Here is a 17280-nt window from a genome sequence, read left to right as displayed (position 1 = left end):
GACTGAATGATAGCATTTGGCTAATCATCGTCAAGTACTGTCTCATCTTCCATTTTCCCTCTGTAACAGTTTCAGGGTAACAGGGAAGACAGATGTCAAATCTTGTAGTTGTTCATGCTGCCAGAAGGAGTCAGCACTGAAAACCAGTTTATTTCTCTCTTGGGGCCTTAATGGGTGGGTGGAGTTCCTTCCTAGGAAAGTTGGCTGTTTGACTCTGCTACCATGGAATGGATGCAAGAAACGCACCCAAGAACCATTGGCTATACAGTGACATTCCATGAGCTGCTCCCCAAAGCAGTGATTTGTCTCAGCTAGTAGGGTACAGGCCTAGCTTTCATGAAGTACCGAGTTTGTTCCCCAGCATCATATAAACCAGATGTGGCTGTGCTTGCCTGTAATCCAAGTACTCAGCAGGTGGAGGAAGATCAGAAGTTCAAGGTCAACTTTGACTATATAGTGAGTTTGGCCTCATCTAAAAAACAAAACCAGAGAGAGAGAGAGAGAGAGAGAGAGAGAGAGAGGTGAAATGTCAGTTGTGGTGCATACACTTGTATCTGTCACTTAAGAAGCTGAGGCAGGTGAACCAAGACCAGCTTGGGTTATATAGTGATATGTCTCAAAAGCAGGAAAAAAAAAAAAAAAAAAAAAAAAAAAAAAAGGAACAAACTGAGGGAAAATAATGAACTCAAACACTAACCAGAGTAGTCTAATTTTCATATATACATTATATGTTACATATTTGATCTCTGGTGTCCGGAACATATATTAAAATTCACATATCTGAGACAGAGCTAAGGTCCTATTTTTTCATTTTTTTTCTTTTCCTTTATAGTCTGGCAGTAGGTTATTATATGGCCTCCCAGCTACTCATACGGCTTGTAAAGAATAAAATGGGGTGGGGGGGAGGAGAGAATTAAATGGAGTTCATTTCCAAGACATTGTTGCTCTAAAACTTCTACTTAGGATCAGCTAGCAGGAATTCCAGATGGTCAGTTCAAGGTCATGGAATCCCTCCTTATCTTTACTTTCTCACCCTTTGGCACCAACAAACAGCTCCCATCTATTCTCCTGCAGCCTTCCAGATAGTCCCCCACCTCTGTGTTTTCCTTTCTTCCTGTTCTTATGAGACATTGTAATATTTCTCAGACCCAGATATTATTATACTGTATTGAGAAAAAAAAAAAAAAACCCAAGGTGCTGTCCTGGGAGGCAGAGCTGGGTTCAAGGATAGCATCTATTGCCAGCTGCTGTCTCCCTGGAGTGCATGGAGAGTTTAGCATGGGGCCGGGGGAATGAGAAGAGAAGATATCCAGAAGCTATAAAGCGAAATTAATATATGTGACTCCATAAAACATTTAAAGCTCTGGATGGCCAAAGAGCCCATAAACAAAGTCAGAAGGCAAATGGCAGAGTGAACAAAAACACATATAACACATGAAACAGAAGAAAGGAGAGCACGGAGGTGGAGCTCAGCAGCAAAGCAGCTGTCTAGCAGGGCACAGGTCCTGTGTTCAATAGCAGTGCTGCAAAAAGACAAGGGGAATGGCCCTCCCTTTGAAGAGTTTAAAAGGGAAAACAGAGTCCAGTGCAATAGTGAGTTAGACTGTGAAAAGGCAGCTCCCCAAGTCCTTTAGGACACAAAACTTTAGGAGACATGGTATGGCAGGTGACCTTACTTTGATCAAAGAAATGTAATGGAAGCAAGGGGGCAGGCTGGAAATGGAGCTATATAAGCTGGGTGCAATGACGTACACTTGGGAGGTAGAGGCTGCTGTCCTGGTCATCTTTGAGGCTGGAGAGATGGCGCAGCTGAAGAGTACTTGCTGCTCTTCTACAGGACCAGAGTTTGGTTCCTTGGGCGCCTCACAACGGCCTGTAACTCCAAATCCAGGGATCTAATGCCCCTTTCTGGCTTCTTTGGGCACCCAAATTCATAGAGCATACACACACACACACATACACACATACACGCACACACACACACACACACACACACACACACACACACACAAATACAAAAGTAAAAGGGCCCTGAATTGCACCAACATTAGGAGAAACCAGGGTGAAGAGCATGTCATAGCAAAGGCTATCTCTTTGACCCTCTCTAGTCAGAGATAATCCACCATAAGTTTCACTGCACCAAGTCAAATGATGGATGAGCCCCCTGTCATTTTAGGATAAATGTAAGATGAATTATTGAGGGCTCTTTTGTGCCAGGCATTGTTCTAAGCTCTTTATACCAATTAACACGTCTAACCCTCACAGCACCACCATGCCAGATGTAGTGTTATTAATCCCTGATGTGCAGTTTCAGAACTCTAGAAAGTAGCTATTAAGCTTGAGTCCAGCAGGCAAAGCCAGGCAGATTGACTCAGAGTCCGCAACTCTTAAATACCACACCTACCTCCACGCCCACCCCAGGCATCCCCTGGAGGTTTCTCACTGGATCATTTAATTATTGTTCTTCTCTTTTTGTTGTTTTGTTTTTTTTTTCTTTTGTTATGTTTTAAATTTACTGTTTGTGAATGCACTCATACACACCCACATACCAGAGTTTGTGTCAGAGGATAATTCACACCGGCCAGCCTGAGCATATGGTCCTGGGGATTGAACTAAGTTTCCAGGCTTGGTGGCAAGCAAGTGCCTTCACCCACGGAGCCATCTTCCTTGGCTTTGGCCATCATTTCAAAGAATGACACTTAGTGCTGAGCTCAGCAGGCTCTGCACAGAATCCCACAAAGATCTCTGAAGTTCTGTTGGGACCACCAACCTAGATAGCCATTCCAACAGGTGAATAGTCCATCCAAGCATTCCTCCAAGACCTGAAGCCTGAGCATGACGGATCCAGAAGGTCTGGGCTAGTCACTCCGGAAACTATACAGGGAACTGGGTAGATGGCTCAGCAGCTAAGAACATGCTTTGGTTAAGGTTCGGTTTTATTTTGTTTTGTTTTTGTGTTTTCCCCTCCAACTTGACACACACTAGAGTTTCCCAAGAAGAGACAACTGAGAAAATGTTTCCATCAGATGGGCCTGTAGGGCAGACCAGTCTGGGGGACATGTTCCTGATTAGTGATTGATGTGGAAGGGTCCAGCCCACTGTGGGTGATGCCACCCCTGGGCAGGTCCTGGTTGTATAAGAAAGCAGGCAAGGTGGGTGTGGCAGCACACACCTTTGATTCTGCCACTCAGGAGACAGAGGCAGGTAGATCTGAGTTGGAGGCCATCCTGGTCTACAGAGTGAGTTCCAGCACAGCCATAGCTACATAGAGAGAGACCCTGTCTTAAAAATCACCCCCCTCCCAAATAAAAGAAAAGGAAGAAGGGAGGAAGGGAGGGAGGGAGGGAGGGAGAAAAGGCTGTGGTGAGACAGTAAGCACCTTTCTATTTCAGTTCCTGCCTCAACTTCCTCTAGTGATGAACTGTGATCTGGGATATGCAAGCTAAATAAACTCTCTCCTCCCCAGGTTGCCTTTAGTTACAGTGTTTATCACAGCCACAGATAACAAACAAAGTGGGCACTTGCTGCTCTTGCAAAGGCCCCAAGGCTGTTCCCAGCACTGGCCATTGCCTGGCAGCTCACAACTGTCTGTGTGTGGCTCCAGCTCCAGGGGCTCTGAAGCCTTCTGGATGCCATGGCCATCCACACATGTACACAGACCACTCCCTCACACATAATTCAAAAGATACCTTAAAAAAACGAAACTATCTATTATCTTAGGGACTCTCAGATGCAGGAAAGGGAACATACAATGTCTCTTGCTTCCACTTTTACCTTTTTCAAGATGAAGTTTCTGCTTAAACCTTTACTTAAATAAAAGCAATTCTGCCACTAAAACAAAATCTTTTTTTTTTGAGAGAGGAGAATAAATTTTGAAGAGTTATTGTTCTTTTGAAAAATAATTCATTGTGCAAGGGGGGTCGTTACAAGGCAAGGTCTTACTATGTAACCCAGTCTGGCCTTGAACTTGAAATATTCCTGATGTATGTATGTATGTATGTATGTATATGGCTTTTGGTTTTTGAAGACAGGGTTTCTTTGTGTATCCCTGACTGTTCTGGAACTAGCTCTATAGACCAGGCTGGCCTTGAATTCACAGAGATCTTCCTGCCTCTGTCTCCCAAATGCTGGGATTAAAGGTGAGTGCCACCACTGCCTGCCTTCACAACATATTTTTATTGTAGTAAAAGTACACACATAATATAAATGTCACCATTAGGTACCTCCATCTATACTATGTTGTGTAATATTTATCTCTATCTAGCCCCAGAATATTTCAACCAGCTCTGTAGAAAATGTTAAAGCCATTAAGCAGAGCCTTCCCCACACCCTCTCCTTGACTCCTGAAAAGTACTCACCTACATTCTATTTTTTAAAGATCTGTTTTTATTTTACATGTATGAGTGCTTGCTTACATGTATATGTGTGCACCGCATGCAGTCAGTGCCTGTGGCAGCCAGAGGAGGCCGTTGCATCCCCAGAACTAGACTTAAGATGCTTTTGAGCCACTGTGTGGGCACTGGGAACCTAGTCAAGTTCTCTGCCAGAGCAGCCAGAGCCGCCTCCCCTGCCTCTACTAATTTTTATGAGTTAACTAACCTAAACACATAAACGGCCTTGTGGGTCTGCTTTCCTTTCCTTGTGTGATGTCTTCAAATCGTGCCATGTTAAAAATCTCAGTGCGTTTCTTTCTATGGTTGGACAATAGTCTAGTATTGAGGAATTAGCAAATGCTTTCTATAGTAGCTGCACTATTGTACAGTCCAACCAGCAATGAATGAGGCCTCCAGGTTCTCCATACCCTCAACAATATTGTCATTTTCTTTTTAAAATGGGTGTGAAATTGTTTCTTACTGTAACTGTGGATTACATTTCCCCAATGACAGCAATACTGAGTTGTTTTTTTTTTTTCTTTTTAGCTCTGGCTGCCCTTGATTTGATGTATAGTCAACTTCTGATCCTCTTGCCTCCACCTCACAAGGGCTGGGATTACAAGTGTGAGTTACCATACAGAGTTTTAGATAGTTCTGTGGCTTAAACCTAAGCTTTGCCCATGCCAAGCAAGCACTCTTAACTGAGCTACAGCCCAGTCCAGGGCAGCGGCAGCATGCCTTAGCCTAGGCTCTGAAGTGCAGAAGATGAAGAAAGTTTGCTGAAAGCAACCAGGCAGCATGGGTGTATCCATTTCTTTCTGTTCTTATGGTGAATGGAATTTGAACAGCTCTCTCTAGCTTCTGCCTCTGCGACTGCTGCACAATAATGGAGAATAACCTAGAATTCTAAGTCAAACAAACCCTTTCTCCCCTGTGTTGCTCTTTAGTTCTGGTCATTTTTTAATCACAGCAACAGAAATGAAACCATAATTGTTCTCTGGATTTCCTCTTCAGAGCCAGGATTGGTGGCTGTAATCACAGCATTCAGGGGGTTAAGGATTGTTCTAAATTCCAGGCCAGCCTTGGCTACACTTGTGAGACCTTGTATCAAAAACAACACAAACAAAGCAAAAAGTTCACTCAACCCAGGGAAGCCTCAGCCTCCTAGCAGTTCCCTTGCGGTAGTCTCTCCAGTGCTGGGATTACAGGTGGGAGCCATCTGGCCCAGGCTGCCTCTTAATGGATTATTTCAAGGATTGACCGGGTCAACTCAATCTCCAAACTTTACCTCAAACGTTCAGCATAATTTTCAGGTACTGATCTAGCAAGACCTCTTTACAAAGACCCATACGGACCTCTTCCTGTTCTTTATACTCAGGTTACCTGGTGGCAGAAATAACTCAGCAGGGACCAGGAATGTAGTTTAGTTGGTAGAGCACTTGCCCAGCTTGCACAGGGCCACTGGGTTTAATCCCCAGCACCACATAAAACTAGCCATGGTGGCTCATGCTTGTTTTCTTAGTTCTTGGGCCGCAAGGGGTTGGGAAGTTTAAGATCATCTTCAGCTACTTGATGAGTTGGAGGCCAGCCTGAAACACATAGAGACCCTGCCTCTGGAGGAATGGATGGCTCAGTGATTAGGTGTGAGAACCGTTCTTGCAGAGACCCACATTAGGAGTCTCTCAACCGCCTGCAGCTCCAGCTTCAGGGACCTAAAGCTTCCTCTGCACCTGTACTCACTCGTGAGCGCGCACACATATTTAAAACTAAAATAAACCTTGAATAATTTTTTTTTTCCAGAAAAGTAATACCCAGGATCTTTTGGCCCTGGCCTCTGAGAGGAGAAACTCCTCGCCCTTATCAGGCCACCCGCTCTCTGCCTGCCTTCTGTCCTGCCGCCTTGCTGGGTGGGGTGTTCTCGAAGGCCCGGTGACCCAGTGCAGGCTGACTGCCCTCTGACTTTCCAGCAGAAACCTTGTCTTAGATCTCTCAGAGCTCTGGACATGCTGTTCCTTCGAGATCAGACCCATTGCCTGTCGCTCCTGCCAGGAAGACAGGCAAATTCTTCATGCAAACTGGGGTCATTTTAGCGAGTCGGGGCCCCTCGGCTTGAAATCTGTTTTCCATGTTCAGAAAAGGGAGCTGAGGGGATGGAACTCTCGAGAAGCTGAGATTTAGAAAAGCTGTGGGCAGAGTCCTAGGGATAGGAACGTGAGCTTGGGCGTCTGAGTGGGTGGTGAGGGGCGGGGACAGAGGAACAGGCTCCCAAGGCCCCTCCCGGTTGCCTAGGTGACCGGAGGTGGGAGGAGGACCCAGAAGTGCCGGCTGGGTTTACCCGACATCTCAGATCTTAATTCCATGGAGTGGCACCCACTTCAGCCCCTTTGATCCCAGCAGCTCAGCCTCCAGGGGAGAGAGGGGCGGGAGCGCCAACATAGAGGAATTCTTTCCCATCCTTTCAGCTCAGTACTCAGGGTTCTGTCACTGCTCACAGAAATAGAATGTCAGCCCTGGGCAGGGGACTAGGGAAAGTCTCCTGGTCTATGTGGCTTTCAGACTCTTGTTTCAAAGGAAATCTTACCCAGAACCCAATATGCAAAGCAAACATCATGCATTCGCTGGTCCTCGTCTGCAGTGCATGAAAGTGCTCTGGATCTCCGTTTGTCCATCTGCGGGGGGAGGGAGAGGGGCTGGGTTGCTTATTGCTACCGACTTGCTCAATAGTACCCAGCAAGTGAATCTATGGCAGTCTTAGGAAGGGCCTTCCAGTGGGTGTCCAAGAGCAAGCAAGAAGCAGCAGGGTCCTGGAGGAAGCAGGGCAAGAACAGACTAGGCCAGGAACTCCCCAGCTGGGGCAGGACAACCCCTTCTTTTGAAGAGGAAACTGAGGCCTGGAGTGGGGCAATGGATTGGTGGGGTGTGCTGTCCCTAAAGAGAGAAATATCTTCAATGAAGGAGATGGTTTTGAGTGGTTGAATGTTTGGCTGGCTCCAGCCCTGTTGCTTAGATCAAATTCAGGGGTGCCAGATGGCGCAGGGGTGGAGCACAGGCCTGGGAATCTCAGCCCTCTGTAACTGGCAGCCCCGTGACCTTGGGAGATTTATTCTAAAGAGGCAGAGGGATCATCCCCTAGTTTGCAAGAGGACCAGGGAGTAATAGGATTAAATGGTGCTTCAGAGTGGGTTTGGAGGGTTTTTTGTTTTGTTTTTTTATTGTTTCTAAATGTCAGGGCCTCCTGGGGGCAGGGGGTAAGCATACTGGTTTTCAAGACTGAATTTGACAGTGAGTTTAAAAAAAAACCCTCATTATTTTTGCTTCATTTTTCATGGCTAATTGTAAAGTGAGAGTCAATTTAGAAACATGCAAAGAACAGAAAATGAAAGGAAAAAACAAAACACAGGGACAATAAGATCATCCATAAGTGTAACTTTAGAGACATTTCCTTTTAGTCTTTTTTCCCCTGAACTGAATACTTAATATTGTAATTTTAAAAATAACCTAATGAGTAATGTATAGCTTAGACTAATATTAGAGCATTATTGTTCGGGCCAGTGAGAGGGCTTAGTGGATAAAGGTGCTTGTCACCAAACATGGAAGGCCAAGTTTGATCCCTGGAATCTGCATGGTAGAAGGAGAGAACTGATGGCAGAAAGTTGTCCTCTGGCTTCCACACATGTGGCGTGAAAATCAACCCTCCCCCCACAACATACAAATATATTTAATAATTTTTAAAAGAATATTAAAGTTGGGGGCTGAAGAGATGGCTCAGAGGTAAAGAGCACTGGTGGTTCTTCCAAAGGGTGCTGAGTTCGATTCCAAGTACCCATGTAACAGCTTACAACTGTCTGTAACTTCAGTTCCAGGGACCTCCTCACACAGACAAATATGCAGACAAAACACCAATGCACATAAAATAAAAAAATAAAAAAGGAAATTGGGTATGGTGGTGAATGCCTTTAGACCCAGCACTCAGGAGACAGAGGCAGAAAGATCTCTGTGAGTTCCAGGACAGCCAGGACTGTTAGACAGAGAAACCCTGTCTTGAAGGGGGAAAAAAAAAAAGAAAGAAAAAAGAAAAAAAGAAGAAGAGAATATTAAAGTTAAAAATCTACTTGAAACCTCCCAAAACTTGATGGTAATACCCTATTGCAGGAGATACCACACATATTGATCACAGCACATAGAATAATCAAGTTGCTGCTGACCAGGAAGCTTCCTCACTGCTTGCTAGCTTTCACAGCAGGAGAAGGTGCTCTCAAGGTCTCTATGGGGGAAGATGCCATCATCAGTCTTACCCAGGGTGAACTACAATGACCACTGTGGCAAGACATGCCCATGAGTATAGTAGTGGCGCTAATGTTATAGGGGTAACGAATTGCTTTCTGACTATGTGTAAGGTCCTCCTATAGGAGGAAACACATGCCTATACTGCAAATCTGGCCAAGAATTCATGGATGGGGAACTCATTGGCATAGGATGAACATACTACTTATTCTGCTAAATGAGCTTTACTATTGAATGGCCCTCCAAATTTACATCTTTCTACCCAGATATGATATTAGTGCAGCACTTAGACCTCATTAGAGAAGTTTCTTTCTTTCTTCCTTCCTTCCTTCCTTCCTTTCTTTTTTCCTTTGTTTTTGTTTTCCAAGACAGGGTTTCTCTGTATTGCTTTGGAGGTTGTCCTAGAACTCGCTTTATAGACCAGGTTAGCCTTGAACTCTGCCTCCCAAGTGCTGTGATTAAAGGCGTGCACCACCAACACCAGGCAAGAAGTTTCTTTGTTCAGTGAATGGTGGTTAACAGAAATTCACAAAGTGCAGAGAATAAATGTTAGTGGTGTGCTCAGCCATGGATGGACTCTCTCTCTCTCTTTCCCCCTCCCTCCCCCCTCTCTCTCTCACACACACACCATTTTGGAAGAGAGGGCAGAATGATTGTAAGAAGCAACATCAGGGAGAAAGGGAAGATGTGAGTGGAGCCATGTCTTCTGAACATGCATGATAGGACCCCTGCACTCATGAACTCACAGCACTGTTGCTGGGGGATGGGTGCTAGCTTTAGGGTTTCAAAAGACTCATGCCATTTCTAGTCTCTCTCTACCTCCTGCTTGCAGATCAAGGTGCAGGCTCTTAGCTCTTTCTGGCACCATACCTTTGGCTTGGCCATCATGGACTCTATCCCTCTGAAACGCCTGAAACTCTGTCCCTGTGAATTGCCTTGGCCATGGTGTTTTGTCATAGCAATAGAAAAGTAACTAATACTGTGGGTTCTTGGGCTTGAACTCAGCAAGCGTTTTACTGACTGAGCTATTGCCTAGCTTTTTCATTTAGTTAGACCAATCATATTTATGGATACTGAAAGGAAATTCATAAAATAATACTGAATAAATGTACATTCATTTTTGTATAGTGGTATAATGTGTTTTCTCAGCTGTTTTTTTTTCTTTTTTTCCCCAACTCGTTTATTTTGACATTTATATTATCTCTGGGGATCTGCCTGTCTTTGTCCCCCTAGAATTACAGAGCAGACACCCATTCCTGAGCCCTCTGCAAGGGCAGCAAGTGCTCTTAACTTCTGAGCCATCTCTCTAGACCCTTCAGTAATGATTTTAAGAATCTTTCTGTCTTTATTTCATTGACTTTTTGTTTTCCAAAAAACAAAACCAAGAAACAAGAACCAAGGGTCTTGCACATGCTAGACCAGAGCTCTACCACTGAGTTACACACTCAGCCCTCTTCCATTTAGCCATTCTTATTATATATCAATTCCCTGCCCACACTCGAATCACTTTTATGACCCTTTACTCTTTTCTGTGTATCTCCTTCCCTTTTCTAATGCACACACTACTTTTCATCACAATGACACTCTCCTTTTTCTTGTATCCTTGACTGGTTTCTTCCCATGCATTTTTGTCCTTCCATGTGAATCTATTTAAGAACATCTGTGGAAAGTCTTTTGGATAGTTTGATTGTAATTACATTCAATTGGAGCTCATATTTTGAGAAATGTACTGATAATTGAGTGTTTTTTCTTTCCAAGATTCAGCACACCCATTTATTATGTTTTTTAAAGAATGCTTTAGTTAAGTTTCTATGTCACCTCTATAGCGATCCTGTTTATCTTTCTCGGGGGCTTAGACCTAAACATCTGACAGTTCTGGTCACTCTTTTCCCTACTATATTTTCTGATTGTGCTTACGCATAGGAAAGCTGTCAATTTTGGCATGTTGGTCCTATTAATTTCAATAGTCCATTCATTGACTGTTTTTGTTTTGGAGACACTGTCTCATTATGTAGCTCTGGCTGTCCTAGAACTCACCATGTAAACCAGGCTGGCCTCAAACTCACAGAGATCCATCTGCCTCTGCCTCTGCCTCTTGAGTGTTGAGATTGATGCCTGGCCCATTCATTGATTCTTAAAGTCTCCTAGGTGAAACATCCTGATGTCCCCTGCATGTGATTAGTGCTTTGTCTATTCAATTATAATATCCATGTCCCTAAAACATTTTATTACATTTATTTACACATACTCACTTTCTCTGTGTTCATGCCCCCTACCCCGTGTGTGTGAATGGCATGGCACACGTATGGTGATCAGAGGACAACTTGAAGGACTTAGTTCTTTCCTTCCACCTGTGGATTCTAGGAATTAAATCCAAACATTCAGACTTGGCAGCAAGTGCCTTAACCTACTGAACCATCTCACTGGCCAGCTCTGCTTTAGTTGCATAATGTTGAGAATGATGAAGAAGGAGAAGGCACAGTAGACTTTCCATTCTTGCTATGAACATGAATGGAAACATATCTACTGGTATATTGTGTTAACTGATATATGCACAATGTAACAGCTTCAGAATCTCAGTGGTTAAATAGACAAGGGTTGCTGGTTGCATGAAGTCTAAAGTGACTGCCTCCTTAAGGCCTCCCGAAGGCATGTCTCCTTCAGGTGGTGAAGTCAGACCTCCCATCCTGTGATGTGGCCACATTCAACTCATGGCCTTCAGATCTGCTGCTGAACAAGAAGAGGATGTGGGGAGGAGAGCCGACTTTGAGCCACTCTGGCTTAGGAATGACTTCCATGCACATTCTAGAACTACATACAAGCCACAGGTCTGGAAATAGGACTTCTGACGAACTGGCTGTTTCCTAGAATCTTAGCATGATATTGCCAGAAGTTCTTCATACCTTGAAAGTTTCTTGGAATCGGCACTTTGTAGTCTGATTGTCTTGTACCTCTGTGCAATGTTACTTTGCCCTCTCTTATTTCATCTAATGAACCATGAAAAAGAAAACCCATTGAATTTGTCTTTAAAATTAAGAAACGACTCTTCACCCCCACCCCACTATGAGCCAGTTATATGCTGTGCAGTCCAGGTTGGCTTCAAACTTGAAATCTCCCTGCTTCCACCCACCCAAGTGCTCTGGTTATACTGTGCACAACCACCCCCGTCAAAGAATAATAATGATTATCATTCACCATCCTAACACTTGATGATTTGTAAAAAACTACTTTGTTACAATAAATTCATAAATAAAAAACATCAAACAGCTAGGGTAAGGTAGCCACTTAAACACTTGCCCCCATCCCAAACTTTGTACCTCCCAGAGAACGTCCATCTGGGTAGAGCAGCTGTTCTGAAGCACTGGAGTTTGGCTTTGGGTTTTATACTTTCACTAACAATGACTTTTTATGTATGCACTTATCCACCACAAAAAAGGAAAAAAAACTATGACAGAGTTGAAACTAGAAAAACAATTAACTTTATATTCTCTTTAATGGCTTATGAGTCCTTTTGTTCTGTCCTCTCTTTTTTGTCATTTCTGCTATTTCTAACTGTCATGGCAACTGTTTACAGATATTTGTGCATATTCATATACCCATTATAGGCCTGGGTCTCAATACGAGGAGGAAAGTGTTTTCTTTCTGATTTTTGGTGACTTTACTCTATATTATACTTTCTAAATCCATCCATTTTCCTGTAAATTTTATTTTTCTTTACACTTGAATAATATTCTGTTTTTGTATATGTAGCACACTCTCATTATCCATTCATCTATTGACAGCTTATAGGTTGGTTCATTTCCTGGCTTTTACAAATAGAGCAGCAATAAACATGGATATGCAAATGTCTCTACAGTAGAGTATGGAGTTCTTTGGGTCCCTGCCCAGGAATGGTGTAGCTGGGTCATATGGTAGTTATTTATTTATTTATTTATTTATTTATTTATTTATTTATTTTGGAACTTCAAACTGATTTGCACAGCCACCAGCAGTAAATAAGGGCTCCTGTTCTCCACGTCCCCAACATTTGCAGTCAGATTTCTTGGTAATTGCCATTCTGACTGGGGTAGGAGATATCTAAAGTAATTTTAATTACAGTTCCCTGATGACTAGGGATGCTGAATACTTAAAAAAAAAAATAGATACTTGCTATTTGTGTTTCTTCTTCAGAAACTGTCTGTTCATTCATTAGCCCATTTGTTGATGGGTAGTTCTATTTCCTTGGCACTTAATTGTGTATCATTGTGTAGCTGAGGATGAACTTGAACTTTTGATACTTCCACTTTGGCTAGAGAGACACATCATAACCAAGGAACACCAAGGATGACTGGCCATTACCTGATGCTAGCAAGAGGGGAGATCCTTCCCTACAGCTTTTAGAGACCTCAGGGTCTTAACTACATGTTGACTTCAGTCTTCAGCTCCCAATGCCTCTCTGGGTTGTTTGACACACTCTCTGTGTGTGTGTGTGTGTGTGTGTGTGTGTGTGTGTGTGTTGTGTATGAGAGAGACACAGAGAGAGAAATAGACAGATAGAGAGAAAAAGACAGAAAGGGGGAACTGTCTTAGTTAAGGTTTCTATTTCTGTGAAGACATACCATGACCACAGGGACTCTTATAAGGAAAACATTTCATGGGGTGGCTTACAGTTTCAGAGGTTTAGTCTATTATCTTGATGGTGGGACATGGCAGCATGCAGGCAGACAGCGCTAGAGCTGAGGAGCCTTCATTTTCATCACAAGGCAACAGGAAGTAAACTATCTCACTGGGCATGGCTTGAGCATATATGAGACCTCAAAGACAGCCTCCACAGTGACACACTTCCTCCAACAAGGTCACACCTCCTAATAGTGCCATTCCCTTGGAGGCCATTTTTTTCCAAACCACCACAGGGGGAGAGAGACAGAGACAAAGACAAAGAGGGGGAGAAAGGGAAGAGAGAGAGATAGGGAGAGGGGAGGGAGAGAAGGAGGGAAGAGGGAGAAACAGAGAGAAACACAGAGAAAGATAGAAGGAGAAAGGGGGAGGGGGAAAGGAAGGCAGGCAAGAGACAGAAACAGAGAAAACATGCATACAGTACTGACAGAGACCAGAAAAGGTCATCAGACATCAGATCCTCTGGAGCCTGAATTCAGGTGGTTATAAGCCACCTGTTGGGGGTGCTGGGAACTAAGCTCAAGTTTTCTGTAAAATCAGGAAGCCCTCTTAACTGCTAACTCATCTCTTCTGCCCCGGTTTCAAAAAAAAAAAAAAATCTTCATCACCCACAAATGAAATCCTGAAGCTATTCCCTGGCCCCTTCCCTACAGATATCGACAACTATTATTCTACTTGCCCTGCCTGTAGATTTTTGCCTTCTGGGAAAATCACATATAAACAGGACCATATGTAGCATATTGTGTCTGACTTCTACTGCTATGTTCTTTTCAAGTTTATGCATGTCTTACCATGTATTCACACTTCATTCCCTTTATGACTGAATAACAGACTGTCATATGATTTTTTTAATTCATTTGTCAGTTGATGGACACTTGCGTTGTTTTCCTGTTCCAACTGCTAGAATGCTGCTGCAATGAAGGTTTATATACAGATTTTTTTTTGTTTGAACATATGTTTTCCATTTTCTTGGATGTGTACCAGCAGTGGAATGACTGGATCATATACTAACTTAGTAATTCAATGCTTAGCATCTTGAGCAATGGCCAAACTGTTTCCAAAGTGGCTGCACCATTTCAGAATCCCAGCAGCCATGCACGATGTTTCCAGCTTCTTTACATCCTTGCCAATACCTATTATTGTCTGACTTAAAAAAAAATAATAGCTGGCCCAGAGGCTTTGAGGAGGTGTCTTCTGGCTTTGATTTGCATTTCCCAAATTACCAGTGACATGAACTCTTTCCATGTGCTTATTAGTACTCATTTTCTTCAAAAAAAAATTGTGTCTGTGTCTCTCTCTGTGTGTGTGTGTGTGAGAGAGAGAGAGAGAGAGAGAGAGAGAGAAAGAGAGAGAGAGAGAGAGAGACAGAGACAGAGACAGAGAGATGCCCCCAGAGGCTCTTGTTTTGGCTCTTCTGGTGCAAGAGTTACAGGTGGCTGTGAGCTGCAAGATGTGGATGCTGGGAACCAAACCCAGGTCTTCTTCAAGAGTAGCAAGTGTTCTTAACTGCTTCCCATCTCCCCAGCCCCTGAACATTCATTCTTATTCATGTATGCAAATATTATTCTTAAAGAATTTATTAGTATTTCTGTCCTTACCTGATTAAGGCAAATATATTAATATGAAGCTTTTAAAAATCAAGGATGGTTCTATAATTTCCTTTTCAGGAAATTCTTATTTGTATAAAAGTAAAGTTTCTTACATCCTTTGTTCAACATAGATTTTGTTTGTTTGTTGCCTTTTGAAGCAGGGTCTCACTCATGCTGGGCTGGAACTAACTTGAAGCAATCCTCCTGCCTCAGCCTCCTGAGTGCTGGTATTGTAGGTATGATTCACCATGCTTGACTCTATCAGTGCTTTTAGCATTTTAAGCATTTTGGGGGTACTGAGCTGATGCTGGAGGTAATTATTTCATAGCAGGTAAATTTGATTTTATTCCTCTTGAAGACTGGACTTTTGTCTTTATTCTAGGTGTCCTTCAGGCAGACACACTAGATTGAGTCAAGGGATTTTGCAATACTGAGGATCAAGCACAGGGCTTAAACATGATAACCAAGCACTCTTCCACTGAGTTACATACTTAGCTTAGATGTGGGTTAAATAAGTTGTCTTAACTGGGTGGGGTAGCACATGACTTTAATCCCAGCACTCAGGAAGTAGAGCCAGACCTCACCCTCAGTTTTTTGGGGAGACAGGATTGCTCAATGTAGCATTGGCTGGCTTGGAACTCACTATGTAGACCAGGCTGGCCTCAAACTCAGAGATCTGCCTGCCTCTGCCTCCCGAGTTCTGGTATTAAAGCTATGCACCACCACTGCCTGACACACACACAAAAAAAATCTTATTGTGCCAGGTATGGTGGGGCACACCTAAAATCACAGCTATTCAGGCTTACTCTTATTTAGGCTCATGGTGAAATGCAAGTTCAAGACCAGCTTGGGCAATCATTATTTTTAATTATGGCCTTCCATATACTATCACCACCCCAAATTCTCTTACTCATTCTATGAATGTGGTCCATTCTGAGTTGATTCCCTCACATCTCCACATGATTTTTATTTTTATTTTTTGTTTTTTTGAGACAGGGTTTCTCTGTTTAGCTATGGCTGGCCTCGAACTCACAGAGATCCACCTACCTCTGCCTCCTGAGTGCTGGGATTAGATGTGTGTGCCATCACTGCCTGATGGGGAATGTCCTTCTGTATATATATATTTCTCTTATTGATTGATGAATAAAACACTGATTGACCAGTAGCCAGGCAGGAAGTATAGGCAGGACTACCAGAGGAGGAGAATTCTGGGGAGAAGATGCAGAGAGGAGACTCCATGTAGCTACTGGGAAGATAGAATGCTCAGGGCATGGTAAGATAAGGTCATGTAGAACTACATAGATTGACAGTTATGGATTAATAATTAAGAGAGAGCTAGCCAGTAAGAAATCTGAGCTCTTGGCTAAACAGTTGACAATTAATATAAGTCTCTGTGTGTTTATTTGGGGTTAATCAGCTGTGGGACCATGTGGAACAGAAGCATCTACAACTGCCTGGCCACTAAATTTTTTCTCCATCCTGAAGAATTCCTAGAACCCATCTTCTGTTTCCCTAATTTACTCTTTAACTGTGTTCATCCTGCCATCTTCCTTCCTTTATTTTAACAATTTTACCTTTCATTATCAACGTCTTGGTTGTTCAGTTGTAGCCAGTCATTTCTGTCTCATGAATGAAGCCCTCTGATTGCCCTGAGAACTCATACTTCTAGCCTTGTTCTATATCTAAGAAACCTTCCTTCCTCGCTGTGGATCCCTTGGTCTCTTTGCTCAGCCCTTTTGTCTCCTCCTGCACACAGTGGTCCACATGCAGGTGTGTGCATTTCTTTCTTTTTTCCTTTTTTTTTGCTTGTTTGTTTTCCTGACTCAGGGTCTGACAAGTGTTTTACAATGGATCCTCTCACCCCCTCCTTTCAAGTGCTTGGATTACAGGTGTGCACCACCACACCCGTCTTCTGCAGTTCTGAGTACTGAACATAGGGCTTGTGTATACTAGGACTGCACTCCATCAAATGAGCTATGGCCTCAGTGGTGTGTATGTGTGTGTGTGTGTGTGTGTGTGTGTGTTTGTATGTGTGTGTATCTCTGCAGTCTTGTGGGCTGACAGCTGCCGTTGGCCGTGCAGCCTCTGTGGAAGGAGACACCATGCAGCCTCTAGAACTTGTGCTCCTATTTTGAGAGGCAGGGCCACTGCTCAGCAGGTACATAGCAGCTGCTCTCTCAGGCTTGGATGTTTCTCATTCTTCCCAGAGTTTAACAGCTGTTCAGCACATACCCTTTCTCCTTATTGTGAGTATGTAACCCCAAGATGTACACCCAAGGGTGACAGAGAATGCCAAGTGGGCAGGCTGCCTGCTCCTACTGAATGGCCTTGTCAGTGCCCCTTGCTACTGTGTGTTTGTGTGTGTGTAGGTACTACAT

This window comes from Phodopus roborovskii, unplaced genomic scaffold (assembly GCF_943737965.1).
Source record: "Phodopus roborovskii unplaced genomic scaffold, PHOROB, whole genome shotgun sequence".
Taxonomy (NCBI): Eukaryota; Metazoa; Chordata; class Mammalia; order Rodentia; family Cricetidae; genus Phodopus; species Phodopus roborovskii.
This window is presented reverse-complemented; position numbering follows the sequence as displayed.